This window comes from Nicotiana sylvestris, chromosome 2 (genome assembly GCF_000393655.2).
Source record: "Nicotiana sylvestris chromosome 2, ASM39365v2, whole genome shotgun sequence".
NCBI lineage: Eukaryota > Viridiplantae > Streptophyta > Magnoliopsida > Solanales > Solanaceae > Nicotiana > Nicotiana sylvestris.
Window position 1 is genome coordinate 22,473,031 of NC_091058.1, and position 18,404 is coordinate 22,491,434.

The following is an 18,404-nucleotide window of genomic DNA, read 5'->3' on the forward strand; positions in this document are numbered from 1 at the left end:
TTACAAAACATCGTCGAATCTATACATTTTGTCGATCATCGAATCATTTTGTCGATGATCGAATCCCAGATTGTCGATCATCGTCGAATCTACACATTTTTAGTAGTTTAATTTCACATTCTATAATACGCTGTTAACGAGTAGCTGATGTCGTCATATGCATTATTGTTATCACTTGTCTATATCTAAACAATGGTGTTTGAATTTATTAGCGATTCTAAGTGAACGTCTTGTTGTTGTTGTAGTATTAGAGAATGGTACATTTGTTCCTTATCGATTATGTAAGGATTTATAGAGGGGTTTAAATAATCATGACCTTAAGGTTTTGAGTTGGATAATTTAATTAATTCTTTCTTATGTTACCAAAGCCAAACTTTAGTGAACCAACCTCTTCTCTTCATGTTTATTCGCTTTGACTCATTTCATGGAGCTGTTCTGAGTTGCTCTCTCTCATTTAACGCTATCATTTTTTAAGGCTCACCTTTTAGCCTATTGACTCTAATCTGTCTCCTTGTACTCTCGGCCACTCCTATTGAGTCTATTCTCTTAAACTTCACCCAAGAAAATGTAAATCCACATGTAAATTCAAGGATCCGATTACAAGTGTGGGAGAGTGTTAGACAATGTTAAATTTAATTGATTCTGTAAAGATTTTCAAATAGCTAGGTTTAAGTAATTATGGACAAGTACTCTACCCGTTGCAGTAAGATTTTGAATTGACTACTCAAAGTCTTTCACATAATCTTTAATGTGTATTCCAAATGCAAGCATAACTAATGTAGGAATCAAGCCCATGTTTGAAGGATCAAGCAGTAATGCATTTTAGCCATGAATTCTCATACTGCTATGGAGTCAGATATTTTTCTTTAATCATTCTCATGAGTAATTGTGATCCTTTTATAGAGTCAGATCCCATGCATATTCCTTCTAGTTTACTTAAAACTAACTAGAGTTAAACTTCTGTACATTGAGTATAAATATTTACATCAAGTTAACATGTAACCTTCCTTGTTCGAGCTGAAATCTTTTTAGGTTATATTGGAGCACTACATTCAAATAGTCATTGGGTGAGAAAGGCAAGAGATGGTATGTCTATAGAGCCTGGACTTTGATGAAAACTCATGTTCATGTATGTCCAAATTAATAGAGTTATACTGAATAAAAGAAACAAGAGAAAAATTTAATCATTTGATGCATACTGCATTATTGCTTGAAACTTCAAAATAATGCGTGAAATTAGTTCTTTAATTTTATTTCTACTCGAAGTTAAAGTACTTAATAATTGTATAAGGCTCATGTATTCAGTGTGTGTTTGGCACAGTACCATATCAATTATCACCAAATTTGATTACTATGGCTTATAGGTTAGAAAGTCAAGAGAGAAATGTTGATTTATATCCAATTTTTTATTATTTCAAATCCCACTGTTTGAATCTAGGATGACTAGATAAGTCGGAGTTTGAAAATGACCTAATGTATCTCATAGTCGGCAAACTTATTAGATTACATTATGCACGTGTTGAAAAGCAACTTATGTTGGTCAATAAGAAAAAATATAGCCCATGTTTGTGATGATAGGGTAAATCTGACCCCAATTATTATCGAAGGATAAATCAAGCCCCTTTCGCAAAGTTGAGAGGCAAATTTAAACCTTTAAAAATGAGTCTGTTAGCCGAGTATGCCACACAAATATAACAAAATTTAGTTGACCTAGCTGTAAAATACAAATGAACAAGGTGATAATTGGAAAAGAACGAACTAGTACATTATATTATACCTACTAATAACAAGGCTTCAAAATTAAGTAAAAGCTCACAATGGGCGAAAAACTCGCTACTTACAATCAATTTATGGAAAACCAATGGATCAACAGAATAAAACACAAATAAAGGGGAAAAACACAAAGGCACAAGAAGGACTTGCAAATCTATATATCTATATCTATATATATATTAAAAGGAGAGTAATATGCATTGTGGTTAAGCCAAATGGTAAGCTAAAATGAAGCCACTTGACAATTCTAGATAAGCTATGATTATTTGTACTTTGGAGCTATAAAATAAAACTTAAATTTACTTACGATATTAAAAATTTATTGAGTTTAAAAATTAAATAAATTCAAGCAGCAAATTAAGATCTTACATAAAGTATACAAATTATTTATAAGGTAAAAAAAATTAAATAATCAAGAAAAAATATTTTAATAACAAGAATAACAAAGTCATATTAATATTGATAAATCATGCAAACGAATATTTTATACATAAATATTACTGCAACATTTAGATATAATATGTTCAAATAATTAAGAAAATATTTTTCTATGATTAATATTTGAATTGAGTGCAGTTAGTTTAAATTTGAAAGCATAACATACTTTTAAAATGCGGTCCAAATTAGAAAATAGAATGATAAAAATTATTTGAATTTGAGATGAGAAAGTTTTTAAATTTTTATCAATATTATATTAGAATGAGTGTGGTAGAAATAGATATTAAATTCAAACAAGCTAATAAAAATTCACATGACAATGTAATAATATTAGTTATTGAATAATATAATATTAAAACAAAGAACAAATAGATAAAAAAATTGAAATTCAGATTTTTTATGGTATAGAAAAGGGTAAAACTTATTTAAATTTGAGATGAGAAAAAATTTATATTATGATAAGAAAAGTCATAATATGGATAAGTCCACATAAATCAAGTCTAATAGATAAAATCAAAAACTAAAATATTGAATAATAAAAATAAATTAGAGATAATGTGAGGAAATTTGTAAATCATAAGTTTAGAAAATAAAATAAATGTAAATATACAATACTTAAAATTTAAAATTTTCGAGAAATATTTTAAAAACAAAATAAATATTTATTTTATTATTAGAAAAATTTATATATATTAATAAATAGAGAAAAAAATAAAAATTTAGATTTTTTATCATAGAGAAAAGGGTAAAATTTATTTAAATTTGAGATGATAAAGTTTTTATATTATGATAAGAAAATTCATAATATGGATAAGTCCACATAACTCAAGTCTAATAGATAAATTAAAAAACTAAAATATTGAATAATAAAAATAAATTAGAGATAATGTGAGGAAATTTGTAAATCATAAGTTTAGAAAATAAAATAAATGTAAATATACAATACTTAAAAATATTATTAAAACTTAAAAAATTTAAAATTTTCGAGAAATATTTTTAAAACAAAATAAATATTTATTTTATGATTACAAAAATTTATATATATTTATCTATATTATATAAATATATATATATATATTAATAAATAGAGAATAAATAAAAATTCAGATTTTTTATTATAGAGAAAATGGTAAAACTTATTTAAATTTGAGATGAGAAATTTTTTTATATTATGATAAGAAAAATCATAATATGGATAAGTCCACATAACTCAAGTCTAATAGATAAAATCAAAAACTAAAATATTGAATAATAAAAATAAATTAGAGATAATGTGAGGAAATTTGTAAATCATAAGTTTATAAAATAAAATAAATGTAAATATAAAATACATTAAAATATTATCAAAACTTAAATTTTTTAAAATTTTCGAGAAATATTTTTAAAATAAAATAAATATTTATTTTATGATTACAAAAATTTATATATATTTATCTATATTATATAAAGAATTGTAGTGATAATGATATTAAAGAAAGTTACAAATTAATAAAAAGCCACATAAAACGTAATAAAATTATATATTAGATTAAAAAATAGAAAAATTAGATTAAATTATTAAAAATTTACTATTAGAAAGAAAGGGAAAGACTATTTGAATTTGAGATTATAAAGTTCTTGAAACTATGTTGAGAATGCTCAAACTATGGAGAATACCACGAAATTGAATTCTTATTTATGAAAAATAAAAAAACAAATACATATTTTAAAATACATAATATAGGTACTAATGAAAATTAGAAATTAAATTTGAATCTTAAAACTAAAAAAGAAAAAAAATTACGTAAAGAAATAAAATGACAGTGAAAATATTACTACAATATTTAGATATAATGTGTTCAAACAATTAAGAAAATATTTTCCTATCATTAATATCTGAATTTAGTGCAGTTAGTTTAAGTTTGAAAGCATAACATAATATTTGAAAATGTGGTCCAATTTACAACATAGAATGATAAGAATTATTTAAATTTAAGATGAGATTTTTTTTATTTCATATTTTTTTTTTGAAAATATCATGTAAAGAAATAAAACAGTAAAAATATTACTACAATATTTAGATATAATGTGTTCAAACAAGTAAGAAATATTTTTCTATGATTAAATTAAAATTTTAAAAATATAAATTAATTTCTAATATAGGCAATTTTACTAATGATAATTAAAAATTAAATTTGTATCTTAAAGCTAAAAAAAAAAAGAAAATTTAACTGCATCTAATACAAAAATAATTATAAGAGAACTCAATATATTTGGAACGTAATAATCAAATAATTTATGTATTAATATTTTAGACTAATTCAAAGTTACAATTTTTAAAATAAAATATGATATTATTTTGGTAATAGGTAAAATATTAATATAAAAAATATTTAAAATATAGTAGGGAAGAGATATATAAAAAAATAAAGGTAGTGTGATTTATACTTTAAATTAATTGAAAAATAAATAAATTAAATAATTAAATTATATTTAAAAATATTACTGATAAATTTAAATGATTAAAAAATTCCGAATAAGAGGATACAAGCATAAAAATATACCAAATTTTAAAAATAAAATATTTATATTTGTTAAAGATATTAAAAGATACTAAGCAAGATATTAATTAAATTATTAAGCTAATAAAAAATTATATGACAGTATAATAGTATTAAATAATAAATAATACAATAACTATAAGAAAAGAACAAAAATAAAAAAGAATTTGCAATAACTATAAGAAAAGAACAAAAATAAAAAAGAATTTGCATAAAATGATGTGATGAATAAGACATATTTGACTTTCAATCAAAAACAAAGTGATAATAAGAATTTTCTTAAAATAATATTATATAATGTGCTCAAACAACACAGATCACAACATGACATATTTAGTATTTTTTTAATATTGACACCGAAACGAAATTCAAGTACTAAAATCAAGGGATTAGGTTGCTACAAATAAAATAAAAGTTGTCTACTACGAGATTTGAATAATAATTTCATATCTTGCTTCAAAATTAATATCTAATGTTATATAATTTTTATATGAAAGGTTTATATTTTAATGTTATTTGCACATAATTCAAACAACATAGATTACAATTTGACATAATTTGTGTCCGCGTATCGTGCGGGTACTAATACTAGTATATATTAAAGCAAGAAAGTTAGCATTGTGGTTAAGCCCAACACATAAATATTTCAATTCAAACGAGAGGGTCATCTATATCTATATATATATATATATATATATATATATATATATATATATTACAACAAGAAAGTTGCATTGTGGTTAAGCCAAGTGGCAAGCTAATATAAAGTCACTTGGCAATTTAGGACAATATTTGTTATAGTATTTAATTTAAATTGAAAGATAGGATATTTCTTTTATTTAAATAGAAAGATAGTAAATAAGATTCTTTTGAATTTGAATGGAAAGAAAGTTAAATTTGAATTGATTGATTAATTTATTAAGAAAGCTAATCAACACATAAATATTTCAATTCAAACGAGAGGGTCATCTATATCTATCTATATATATATATATATATATATATATATTACAACAAGAAAGTTGCATTGTGGTTAAGCCAAGTGGCAAGCTAATATAAAGTCACTTGGCAATTTAGGACAATATTTGTTATAGTATTTAATTTAAATTGAAAGATAGGATATTTCTTTTATTTAAATAGAAAGATAGTAAATAAGATTCTTTTGAATCTGAATGGAAAGAAAGTTAAATTTGAATTGATTGATTAATTTATTAAGAAAGCTAATCAACACATAAATATTTCATTCAAACGAGAGGATCAATGAGTGAGGCGAATTGTTCTAAATAATGAGAACGAGTTTTTTGAAATTTGAGAGCACAACAAAAACAACAGAAAAAATAAAAACGGATTTGTTACTAGAAATAAGACTAAAAAATTTAGGTTCAAAATCGTAATCATAATTACCGAATTGTTGGATTAAAACATAAATTTTGTAACTACCTTAAGTGATCAATAATGTTCACTTCTCCGTGTGCCCTGCCCTAAGACGTTAATTCAATAAATTTAAGTATAACAAATGTGAAATTAAGATTTATATTATATTAGTAGTGATTACGGAAGAGAGAAAATATAAATTGAAGCATCAACTTGTACAGTGATTAATAAAGGAAATTTTGCTTTGGTGCTAGAGCATTTTCTTCCCCAATCAGTTAACTCAATGTTCAAATCAATCTCTCTCTATATATGGATCGATTTGACATTGAGTTAACTGATTGGTAAAGAAAATGCTCTAGCACCAAAGCAAATTGTGACTAAGTTAAGTGGGCAGTGGCACACTACTAAAAAGTTATTTTACAATTTAGGATAATATTTATAATAATATTTAATTAATTTAAAATTAAAAGATACTTTTTAATGTAAATGAAAAGATAGTAAATAAGATTATTGTGAATCTGAATGAAAAGAAAGAATAATAGTCTTATAATGATATAACCAACTACCATATATTAATTAATAAGGTTTTGAACTAAAAACAAATTGAATTGAAAGATAAAAATAATACCCCTATCTTAACTCATTATAAAGATAAATATGGAGGTATTATCAATACATACTACGAGTATGCAGTACTCCACTCAGCTAAAATATAATATAAAGATAATAAATAGACGATATTTAAAAATACTATTGATAAATTAAAATATTAATTTGAGCAGTACAACAAAAAATAGTGAATATAATTTTTATTACAAGATAAAAAAAAACTAAATTCATCTATTTGACGAGGCCAATGTGTATAGGATTTTCGTGCTCGTGCTTTGTCAAATTCTAGTATAGTTTGTGATATCGTCCCACAGAGATTGGAACATCTATGCTACAAACTTTTAATATTTCAACTACTATTTGAGAGAACAGATTGATGAAAAGTTTGTGGAATTAAAACTTGTTAAATACTTAACAAAATTAAACAACTTTTGAAAGATTTGTAATTTAAAAGAGTTGGGAATCGTTAAATTACTTGATAATATATTATAATAAAATCTCACTTTCTACATGTATTTCTCTAAAGGATAATTGCTTATTGCTAATACAGTTATATCTTATCTCATCAAGAATTAATCAACTAATATATAACACTCCGTGAGGTTATGTAATTAATTGAGTTAAAACTGGTGACAGTTAAATCGAAATATCTTTTGGTCTGAATTGTGCTAAAGATAGTAAAAATTTCGTGAGAATATTTTTACTAAATCAATACTCCTGTGATTACAATTCCTCCGTGAGAATTAAAATTGAGGTAAGCAAGATTACAGACTTTTATATTAGCTTATTAATAATTACTCTCACTTCACTATTTTATTCAATAGTTACTATATATTAATTTTGCTCCGTGAGAATTACAAAATTAATATAAGAGTAACTTAAAGATAAAATATATAGAAGTGATAACAATGATTAGTTAAAAACTATTATTATAGCATAGTATAAAATATAAATAGAAAGTTCCAAACATTAAAACTGAGATAATATGTGTGTATATATATATATATATATATATATATATCAAGCTTCATCAACTATCCCAACAAAAAAAGATTACTCCATGAAGTAAGAAAAAATAATTTAGGAACAAAGAATTTATGAAGAAATATTATTATTATAATAGAAATACAACTAGTAGAAAATACTAAAGAAAAGAGAGACCAAAGAATAGTTCTCTACCGTAAGACTCTATGTCTTCTCTTCAAAATTCACACTTTATTTATAGAGTTTTCTTGCCTAAGGTTCTCCATAGTTGCAACTATGGAAATTGTAATTGCAACTATGAAAATTGTAGGTGCAACTATAACTTTGCCAAATGAGTTTCATTCTGCAGAGGAAGAACCATAGTTTCAACTATACTTTGCTAGTTGCAACTATGTAATTTGCTTCATGAATTTCAATTGCCATTGTCGCAACTATGGTGCTATTTTTGCTTCTTCATTCTCGGTTGACTACTCAATTCTCACTCTTTTTTGCTTCTTTTCTTTAATTTTCATACGCTCTTCCTCCTGCGAAGTATGTTAGAAAATATGGGAGAACATGGTATATTTATTCATGTTTTATTTAAAATCTTTAATATTTAACATATAAAAATATATGAATAAATTATACCCATCACTATTAATGGGAGTTGTGGACAATACTATGAACAACTCTAAGTTATGGGAACAAGGAATCAAAAAAAAGAAGAAAAATATGTAATTAAATAACTTCAGTAGTAAATGTATACGTAATGATAAAACTTATTTGATCTTTGAGAAGAGAAAGTTTTTAAAATAATAACGAGCTAAGTCATGCTATATAAATAAGATACATGTATTTAATAGGTGTAAGAACTTCTCATTATAGGTAAAATGGATAAAATAAAAAATATAAAGTTATACTATTTTCAAATACAAAAATGTGTCATTCTTTTGGAACAGTCTAATAAGAAAAATATTTTATTAAATTGAAAGGGAAGGAGTATTTATTTTTGAATCATGTTGGATTTTATTTCTTTGTATCACCAACTATATATGAGGTTATAATATTTAAGTTTATGAGCAATAGTTTAACATATAATTTGTTCTTTTTAATTTATAAAATTTAGCAGGATCATAATAATATCCGCATATCGTGCGGGTACTAATACTAGTCTGCAATTGAAAAGGCATATTTTTTAGAAAATAATCATTCAATTGAATGCTAGTGATACAAGATTAAATGTTAGTAAATTCTTTTAGAAAGCTAAACAGTTTATTTTTCAACCAAATTTGAATATATATATATATATATATATATATATATGCGCACACCCATGTTAATTTTTGTATGTGTCTTATTGGTGTTTTTCTGTGCATGTATAGTATGTGTATAATATTTATAATATATGTATAAATGTTGTCATTGTATATGTGGGAGAAGTTGCAGATCCGTTTTTCATTTATCATTGTATTATGATTATATTGTTGTGTACAAATATTTTTTATGCCATGTATAATATGTGTATAAATGTATATATCTCATGTATAAATGCTATTGTTGTATATCCGATTAAAGTTTCAGAGGTATTTTGATTCATATGTATAAATTACGTATATGGATTATACACTGATTGATATGAAATCAAGAGGTATTCCCTTGTATGCGTCAAATTACGTCTACATTGAGAGGTTATTTCAGTGAATGAAAATGTATGTAGTACATGTTTACCTACAGTAGAAATGGCACTGCCAAACTCTTCGAAATGAGACTTGTACATTTGGTATAGAATGTTGAAGAAGGAAGAGAGAATAGATCTTTTTAATTTGGGTAACTGAAAAGAGAAGAAAGAGAATGAAACATAATATTTTCATTTAGGTAACCGGATAGGAAATCCCTAAACTGTAGCCTGATCAAAATGATCAATGTGTATTACGGTTAATTGGCTAGAAACAGTAAAATACGAATTCTAAATGTAAAATGAGGCTATTTAAAGGTTATATCCTAAATAGGCTGCTAGTCCAATTACTTGTTCTAAAAGGTACATGAGTTGAAAGTGTAGAATGACTGAGTAAAAGGGCCACGGAGTTAGGGGCCTGCACTATTTCAGAAGCCCACAACATTCGGATTAATAGCATGTTTGACCAGGCTTCTTTTGAGGTAAAAATATTTTTTTTGTCAAAAGTATTTTTTTCTAAATTAATATATTTGACCAAGCTTTTGGAAGGAAAAAAAATATTTTTGAGAATAAACAGAAGCAGTTTTTGAGAGGCAGAAAAAAGTAGTTTCTCTGCAAAAATACTTTTGAGAAAAAATACACTTAAAAATATTTTTTAAAAGTTTGGCCAAATACTAATTGCTACTCAAAAGTACTTTGCAAACTAACTAGTCAAACACAAACTGTTTCTCACCGAAAGTATTTTTTTCAAAAGTTCTTTTGAGAAAAACACTTCTCAAAATAAGCTGATTTTTAGAAGTTTGGCCAAACATGCTATAAGTTTGATCAAGTAAACATTCGTCTTCTTTAGTTATTCCGTTAAATTTTCTTTACTTTATAGATTTCCTTTTTCCAAACAGTATTATATTTTGGTTTTTGTTTGGAAAAAAGGTGAACAAATTTTTCTTCAATTTTTTTTCCAGCCAAATGTTTTTAGAGAAAAGCTCTTTCAGTTTTTACAGTAACTAAAAAGTTACTCCAGAGGCAAAAACAACTCAAACATCAGAACTTCGTTACCTTCTTGGAGCCGACATGAAACTACTAGTACTAGTTTGAGGAAAGAATTTTCTTTTAAAAGGTACCTATTACAGATTTTAAAGGAGATTTATAAAATTTTGGTGTTCGTTTTATGTGGTTCACTATAACAGTTAGTATTACTTCTTTTACAATTGTTCTTTCGCTAGAAACTAGAACGCGAAATGGCAATTTTTCTTTTTTTGTGTAGTTTATGTTGGGAAGCGTGTCAAGATAAAAGAAATAAAAGGATATTTAAGAGAGAAAAATAATAAATTGCACAATATAAGACAAGATTTACGTGATTCGGCAATTTTTGTCTATTCCACGGCCACACAAAGAATAACTCTTTATTAATTGAAGAGAGAAAGAAGAAGTTTTGGGATGATCTACAAATGAAAATGTAGACCCCTATTTATAGGCATTTGAATGCCCTGCCGATGTAAGCGCTTACATCATAAGAATGTCGATGTAAGCGCTTACATCATAAGAATGCCGAGGTAAGCGCTTACATCACAAGAATGTCGATGTAAGCGCTTAAATCATATTTTCATCTCTTTTTGATTTTTCTTTCTTTTGTTTTGTCTACTTTCACATACAATAATAGGTTTGGTCCTATCAATCTCTACCTCAAACCTATGTTACATCAAGAAAGAAAAAAAAAGATTTGCTATTCTCTGGTGGCGCCTTCACGCTATCAGTCGTGAATGCTAACTGAGGCAGTGCACAACCTCAGTTTGTCAACAACGACAACTTTGGTCAACATGTTTGACGGGTTCTTTGATCCTGGTATCTTCTGCATGGAAAGAATTCCTTCATTTATCAACTCTCGGATATGATGATACCTCAACTGGATATGCTTCGATCTTGCATGAAACACTGGATTCTTGGCAAGATGAATTGCACTCTGGCTAATGCTGAAAAGCTCACAATTGTCCTGCTCTTTACCTAGCTCTTTAAGAAAATTCTTGAGCCAAACCATCTCTTTTCCAGCTTCTGAGATGGCCATGTACTCTGCTTTAGTGGTAGATAGAGCAACACTTTTCTGAAGTCTGGACATCCAACTAACAGCGGTACCACCCAAGTTAAACATGTAGCCCGTGGTACTTTTTTCGACTATCCAGATCGCCGCCTAAATTTGCATCAGCAAAACCTTATAAGATAATATTGCTCTTTTTAAAATAAATTGTCATACCTAATGTGCCTTTGAGATATCGCAATATCCATTTTACACCTTCCCAATGCCCCTTTCCTGGATCTGACATGTATCTACTGACAACTCCAACTGCATGGGCTATGTCAGGTTTAGTGCAAATCATAGCATACATCAAACTTCCTACTGCTGAAGCATACAGAACTTTGGACATGTACTTCTTTTCTTCATCTGTCTTAGGTGATTGGTCCTTTGACAGATTTAGATGGCTTCCGAGTGGAGTGCTTCTGGTCTTTGCATCATGAAGACTAAACCTGCTTAGTACCTTCTGTATGTACTTTTCTTGAGACAACTTTAAGGTTCCTTCCGACCTGTTTCTACAAATCCTCATCCCAAGCATTTGCTTAGATGGTCCTAAGTCTTTCATTTCAAACTCCTCCGCTAGTTGTTGCTTGACCAAATTGACCTCATTTATGTTAGATCCTGCAATTAGCATATCATCAACGTACAACAGTAAAATGATATAGGATTCATCAAGATTTTTGATATAACAGCAATGGTCCATATCACATCGTGTGAAACCATTTTTATGCATGAATCCATCAAATTTCTTGTACCATTGTCGGGGAGCTTGTTTCAAACCATACAAACTCTTCTTTAACTTACACACAAGGTTTTCTTTACCAGAAACTTGAAAACCTTCAGGTTGCTTCATGTAGATGTCTTCTTCAAGGTCGCCATGCAAGAAAGCAGTTTTAACATCTAGCTGCTCCAAATGCAAATTTTCTGCAGCTACGATACTTAGCACCAACTTGATAGTAGTTAATTTGACAATAGGAGAGAAGATCTCGGTATAGTCAATTTCTTCCTTCTGCTAAAGCCTTTTACTACTAATCGTGCTTTGTATCTCTTCTTACCATTATGCTCTTCCTTGACTCTGTACACCTACTTGTTCTGCAATGCCTTCTTTCCTTTTGGTAACTCCAAAAGTATCCATATTTTATTCTTTTGAAGAGAATTCATCTCTTCTTTCATGGCTAGCTTCCACTTATCAGACTCTATCACCTGCATTGCTTCAACAAAATGCTCTGGTTCTCCAGCATCAGTTAGAAGTAAATAGTTAAGAGAGAGAGTTAACCTATCTGGAGCATTCATGACTCTTTTAGATCTCTTCAATGTAGGTTCATGAGTAAGAAAATCCGAATTTGATTCAGGTCATGATTCCAAATTTGGTTATGCATTTGATTCTATCTCTGGTTCCGGTTCTAGTTTTGATACAGGTTCGGCTTCTAGTTTTTCTTCAAATTCGGCTTCTGGTTCTTCATCTTCAATTTCAGAATCAGTTGTAATCCCTTTAGCCACTTCATTTTCTGAGATTTCTTCTAACTCAACTGTTTCAAACATTGTTTGTTTGCTGATGTTGGTTGGTTCTACTTCAAGCTTGTCCTTGTACATCACATTTTCATTAAATGTGACATTCTTGTGTCTTAGGATCTTTCTATTCCGATCATCCCAAAATCGATAACCAAAATTATCATCACCATAACCAATAAAGAAACATTTCTTTGCTTTAGGATCAAGCTTATCTCTATCATTAGAGTTTACATGCACATAAGCAACACAACCAAAAATTTTCAGATGTGAGAGAGTTACCTCCTTTCCTATCCATACCTCCTTAGGAATTTCAAAATTCAGCGGTACAGAGGGCCCCCTATTTATGAGGTAAGCTGCCGTGTTAATAGCCTCAACCCAAAAATACTTCGGCAATCCAGAATGTATTCTCATACTTCTGGCTCGTTCATTCAGGGTTCTGTTTATCCTCTCAGCAACACCATTTTGTTCTGGTGTTCCAGGAAATGTCTTGATCATTCTGATCCCATTCTCCGAGAAAAATGCTTTGAACTCTTGGCTATCATACTCTCCTCCATTATCAGATTTCAGATATTTTAACTTTAGACTTGTCTGATTTTCAACTTCAGCTTTCCATCTTTTAAAGGTAACAAACACATCAGATTTATTTTTCAGAAAATAAACCCATACCTTTCTTGTGGAATCATCAATGAAGGTGACATAATAGCGTGAGCCTCCTAGAGAAGTTACAGGAGCTGGTCCCCACACATCTGTATGCACTAGTTCTAGCTTCTCTTTCTTTGGCGTCCTTCCCACCTTTGAGAAACTAACTCTCTTTTGTTTCCCGTAAATGCAATCTTCGCACAAACCTAATTCAACATGTTTTAGGTTTGGCAACTTTTCTTTGGATGCCAAAAGCTTCATTCCCTTCTCACTCATATGCCCGAGCCTCCGGTGCCACAATGTTATATCACGACCATGATCAACTGTTGCTATAGTATCTGTTTGTATTGTAGTTGCATACAGTGTTCCCCTTTTGAAGCCTAGTGCCACAACCAAATTCCCTTTGGTTATCTTCCACGATCCGTTGCCGAATGTTGTTGTATATCCTTCACCGTCAATCTGACCCATAGATATCAGATTTTTCTTGAGGCCAGGAACATGTCGTACATTTTGCAATTTCCTAGCGTGCCTTGTGAAGTCTTTATATGAACTTCTCCTTTTCCGGCAATGTCGAGAGGTTCACCGTCTGCTAGATAAACTTTCCCAAATTTTCCAGCAATATAATTATGCAATAATTCTTTGCATGATGTAGAGGGAAAGGATGCACATAAGTCCAGAATTCAAGATTCGACTGGACTGTCTGCACAACAAATTAGTGCATCACCGACTTGTTCAACAATTACATTTGCTGAATTTTCTTCCTTCTTCTTCTTTGAATTCTACACTGGCTACTGTAGTGACCCTTTTTATCGCAATTCCAACAAGTAATGTCTTTGCGATTTTTGGATTGTCCTCTTCTCCTTGACTTTGATCTGCCACGACCATAACTCTGTCCTCTTTGGTTGATTCTCCCCTGCTTTCGATACTAAAAGCAGATCCTGGGGAATCCCTTGATTCTCTTTGGTGAATTTATTCGATTAGAACCAAGTCTCTGATATCATTCAATTTGAGTTTGGTACTTCCTGATGAACTGCTAACTGCAGTTACTGTCGCAGACTAACTCTCCGGTAGAGATGATAGTAGAATCAACGCCCTGATTTCGTCATCAATTGTTATATTAACAGAACTCATCTGAGTTAATATTATATTAAACTCATTGATATGTTCCGTGACTGATCCACCTTTTGTCATCTTTAAGTTGAACAATCGACGCATCAAATAGACTTTATTTGAAGCAGATGGCTTCTCGTACATATTAGATAACGCCTTCATCAGGCCTGCAGTGTCTCCTCGTTAATGATGTTAAATGCCAAATTTCGTGTTAGTGTCAAACGAATCACATCAAGAGCTTGGCGATCTAATAGATCCCAATCCACTTTGGACATAGTCTCTGGTTTCACCTCGGTCAGAGGTAAGTATAATTTTTTCTGGTACAAATAATCCTCTATTTGCATTTTCCAGAATCCAAAATCTTTGCCATTGAACTTGTCAATCTTAACATTCCCTTCTTCCAATACCATTTTTCACAAAAAATTTATGTGAATAGTGCCTATGAACAGTAGGATGATCAATAGTGTCGCACTATTCTTGTGAATAGTACCTGCACCAGTACTGTACTTTTCTACCAGAATTACACTGTCTGTGCTCTGTTAGCAGTTGTTGGGAAGCGTGTCAAGATAATAGAAAGAAAAGGATATTTAAGAGAGAAGCAATAAATTGCACAAGACAAGACAAGACAAGATTTCTGTGGTTCGACAATTTTACCTACTCCACGGCCACACAAAGAATAGCTCTTTATTAATTGAAGAGAGAAATAAGAAGTTTTGGGATGATCTATAAATGAAAATGTAGACCCCTATTTATAGGCATTTGAATGCCCTGCCGATGTAAGCGCTTACATCAGAAGAATGTCGAGGTAAATGCTTACATCACAATAATGTCGATGTAAGCGCTTACATCATATTTTCATCTCTTTTTTATTTTTCTTTCTTTTGTTTTGTCTACTTTCACATACAACAATAGGTTTGGTCCTATCAGGTTTATTGTGTTATAAATTGCATTTAAAGAATGCAACTAATAAAAACAAGGCTGAATACATGCGGAGACACTTAAAGTTGGCACGATTTTTCATTTACACACCTGAATTTAGGGGTGTACCTATTGAGCACTTATACTAACCGAAACTTATTTCAATTGAGCACTTCTTTGACAATCAGCCAAACTTACAAAGTTTGTGCAATGCACTCGCTGCTGACGTGGCGAATGACGAATAAAAAAAGACATATATTATTTTGAGTAAAAGAAAAAAGAAAAAAACTATGTTAAATCTATTTAATAAACAAAATAATCAGTGGTCTTGGTGTTCTTCACTATTTTCACGTGTGTTCTTGTTCTAAGCACGATTTTAATCCAAATTTTTAAGAGAAACTCCTCCAAATTTGTTATAACTTCAGCTAAAGATTCCCCACGACGATCCGAAGACAGCCCCAATATTAAGTTCTCAAACTTTCATCAAATCAAGTAACCCATTTTAAACCTTCAAGCTTTTTAAAAACCCCATTAATGGTGGCTTTCATTTAGTCGCAGTTCTCTGCAACAAGATTTCAACAATTTCTTGCTTGAACCCGGGAATCTCAAATCCCTCCAAAAGCTTCTCCTATGAAAGTGTGAACACAACTCCTATTTTTGAATGAGGATATTGATCTGATATTTTTATTATCTCAAGCCGCAGACATTTGCCTTTAGCATCAGCTCTTTTTTCTGCTTTACTTCATTGCTCCTCCTCTCTATTAGCTCTTAATGCATACAGTGAAGCAATAATTTGGCAAGTATTTGTTTCAAGTCTTTACTAAATAGATTGGTGTCATGCGCTTAGTATTACACGAGAGAAAGAAGGGGGTGCGACTGCTTCTCTTCGGCCAGCGATGTCATGGCAGATCTGTTTTGTTTTTGAGGGAGAAGAAGAAGCAAATAAAAAAGAAAAAAATAAAAAATCTGTTTTTTTGGGTCTTCACGCGCCTATATCGAGTGAAACTCACTTTATGTGTCAACTCAGCAAGAAGTGTTCAATTAGAATAAGTTTCGGGTAGTATAAGAGCTCAATAGGAACACCCTTGAGTTCAAGTGTCCAAATAAAAAATCATGCCAACTTTAAGTGTCTCAGTATAGATTAAGCCTAAAAACAATTAGTGAATGCGAGTTATATACAATGAATGCTATTTACATCAGTGAATATGTGATTTACAAAGAGATGCAAGAATCTTTATTACTGTAACACGTCTACCCGAGCGTACACATGCCAATCAAATGATATGGTATATGATTTGATTTAGAAGGCAACAAGATTAAAATTTCAGAAGTATAGCGTCTTTAAGTCCTGTCATTTAGAACTCGAACTCGAATTACATAATCTAAAGAATAGACCCATTAATTTACAAGGAGCACTGGGACATTGACATGCTAGTAGCAATTTCTAAACTTTAAATTGGTTCATTTTGAAATAAACCTACACATCTACTCCTCTGCGGTTAGCAATTTCATATTGCTCCTTCTTGCTAGTCATGAAGGGCTCTTGAATAGAGGTCCCATTGATGCAATGTGAAAACTGTATGTTTTCCTTCATCATATATTTCCTTGCAATTATTCATAACTATGAATTTATATTAAACGAATCCTTTAAGTCAAATAATGATGGATTAATCTATTAATAGCACGTGTCCTAGAAAAGTTCTGATTTTGTCAATTAATATGCTAGTTTGGCATATTTATTCTAAAAATTGGTATACAAACATTCTGCGCCATCCCATCATGCTCCACAAAGAGAATGTTTCATCAGTACTATTTAGAGCTTGAAGTTGCAGGAGTGGACATCAAAGTCATACTTTTTGTGCCCTGTTTCCTGCCCAACGCCAGCAGCAAAGAATCAATTGGCTTCCAACGCAAAAAGAACCAACTTGAGTGGGAGACACGGAGTTCCACAATATGTTTTAAATTATACATTAGTCATTGTTAAATCTGAGTTTCAATAATAACATAGCAAAACTAATCATATCTATTTCATTGCAGGAATCAAGGTACCACTTCAAGTAAAATCCTTATGGTAAGGACATCAACAAAAAGAAATGAGATCGAAGAGAATTTGACGATACTACGGGAAGTCAAGCCATCAAAAAGTAAACTAAAGAAGTCTCGCCATCTCAGTCTCGATCAAAAGACATCGAGAATGTCTAACAGAAGGAAACATATTAAGTGCAGCTCGAGAAAATCAGGCCTCTCCTCGAGGACTATATTAGAAGATTGACCAACCAAATCGAAGTCTCAAATCACTCCATGAAATGAGGACATGAAAGAGGAAGGACATAAACGAATCCAGCCCATCTCAAGTGCAGGATTCGGAGGCACCCCTTGAGTCAAATCTCTTAGAGGATTCAGTGCCTCAATCAAGATCAATCTGCAACGACTCCCAAAATCTCCTATAAGAAGTCTGCCAATCTCAAGAAGAAGATTTACGCAACTACTCAAACTATTTTCTAAGCCTTTCTAGTTCTTAGTACAAACACTTTATTCTTTAGTCTGCAAGTGTCACAAAAGAAAGAAAGAGTTAGAACACAAAAGAGAGTTGTGTGAACATTTTAAAATTACTGTTGCTGAATATCGTTGATGGTGAACGTTCAAAATCCATCACTATTGTAATCTTTTATCAAAAATCTAAGAGAGTCTTATGACCTAAGGGAACTGGACGTAGATACCATACCGGTACTGAACCATTATAAAAACTGTTGTGTCTTCTTTACCTTTCCGTTCGTTTATTTCA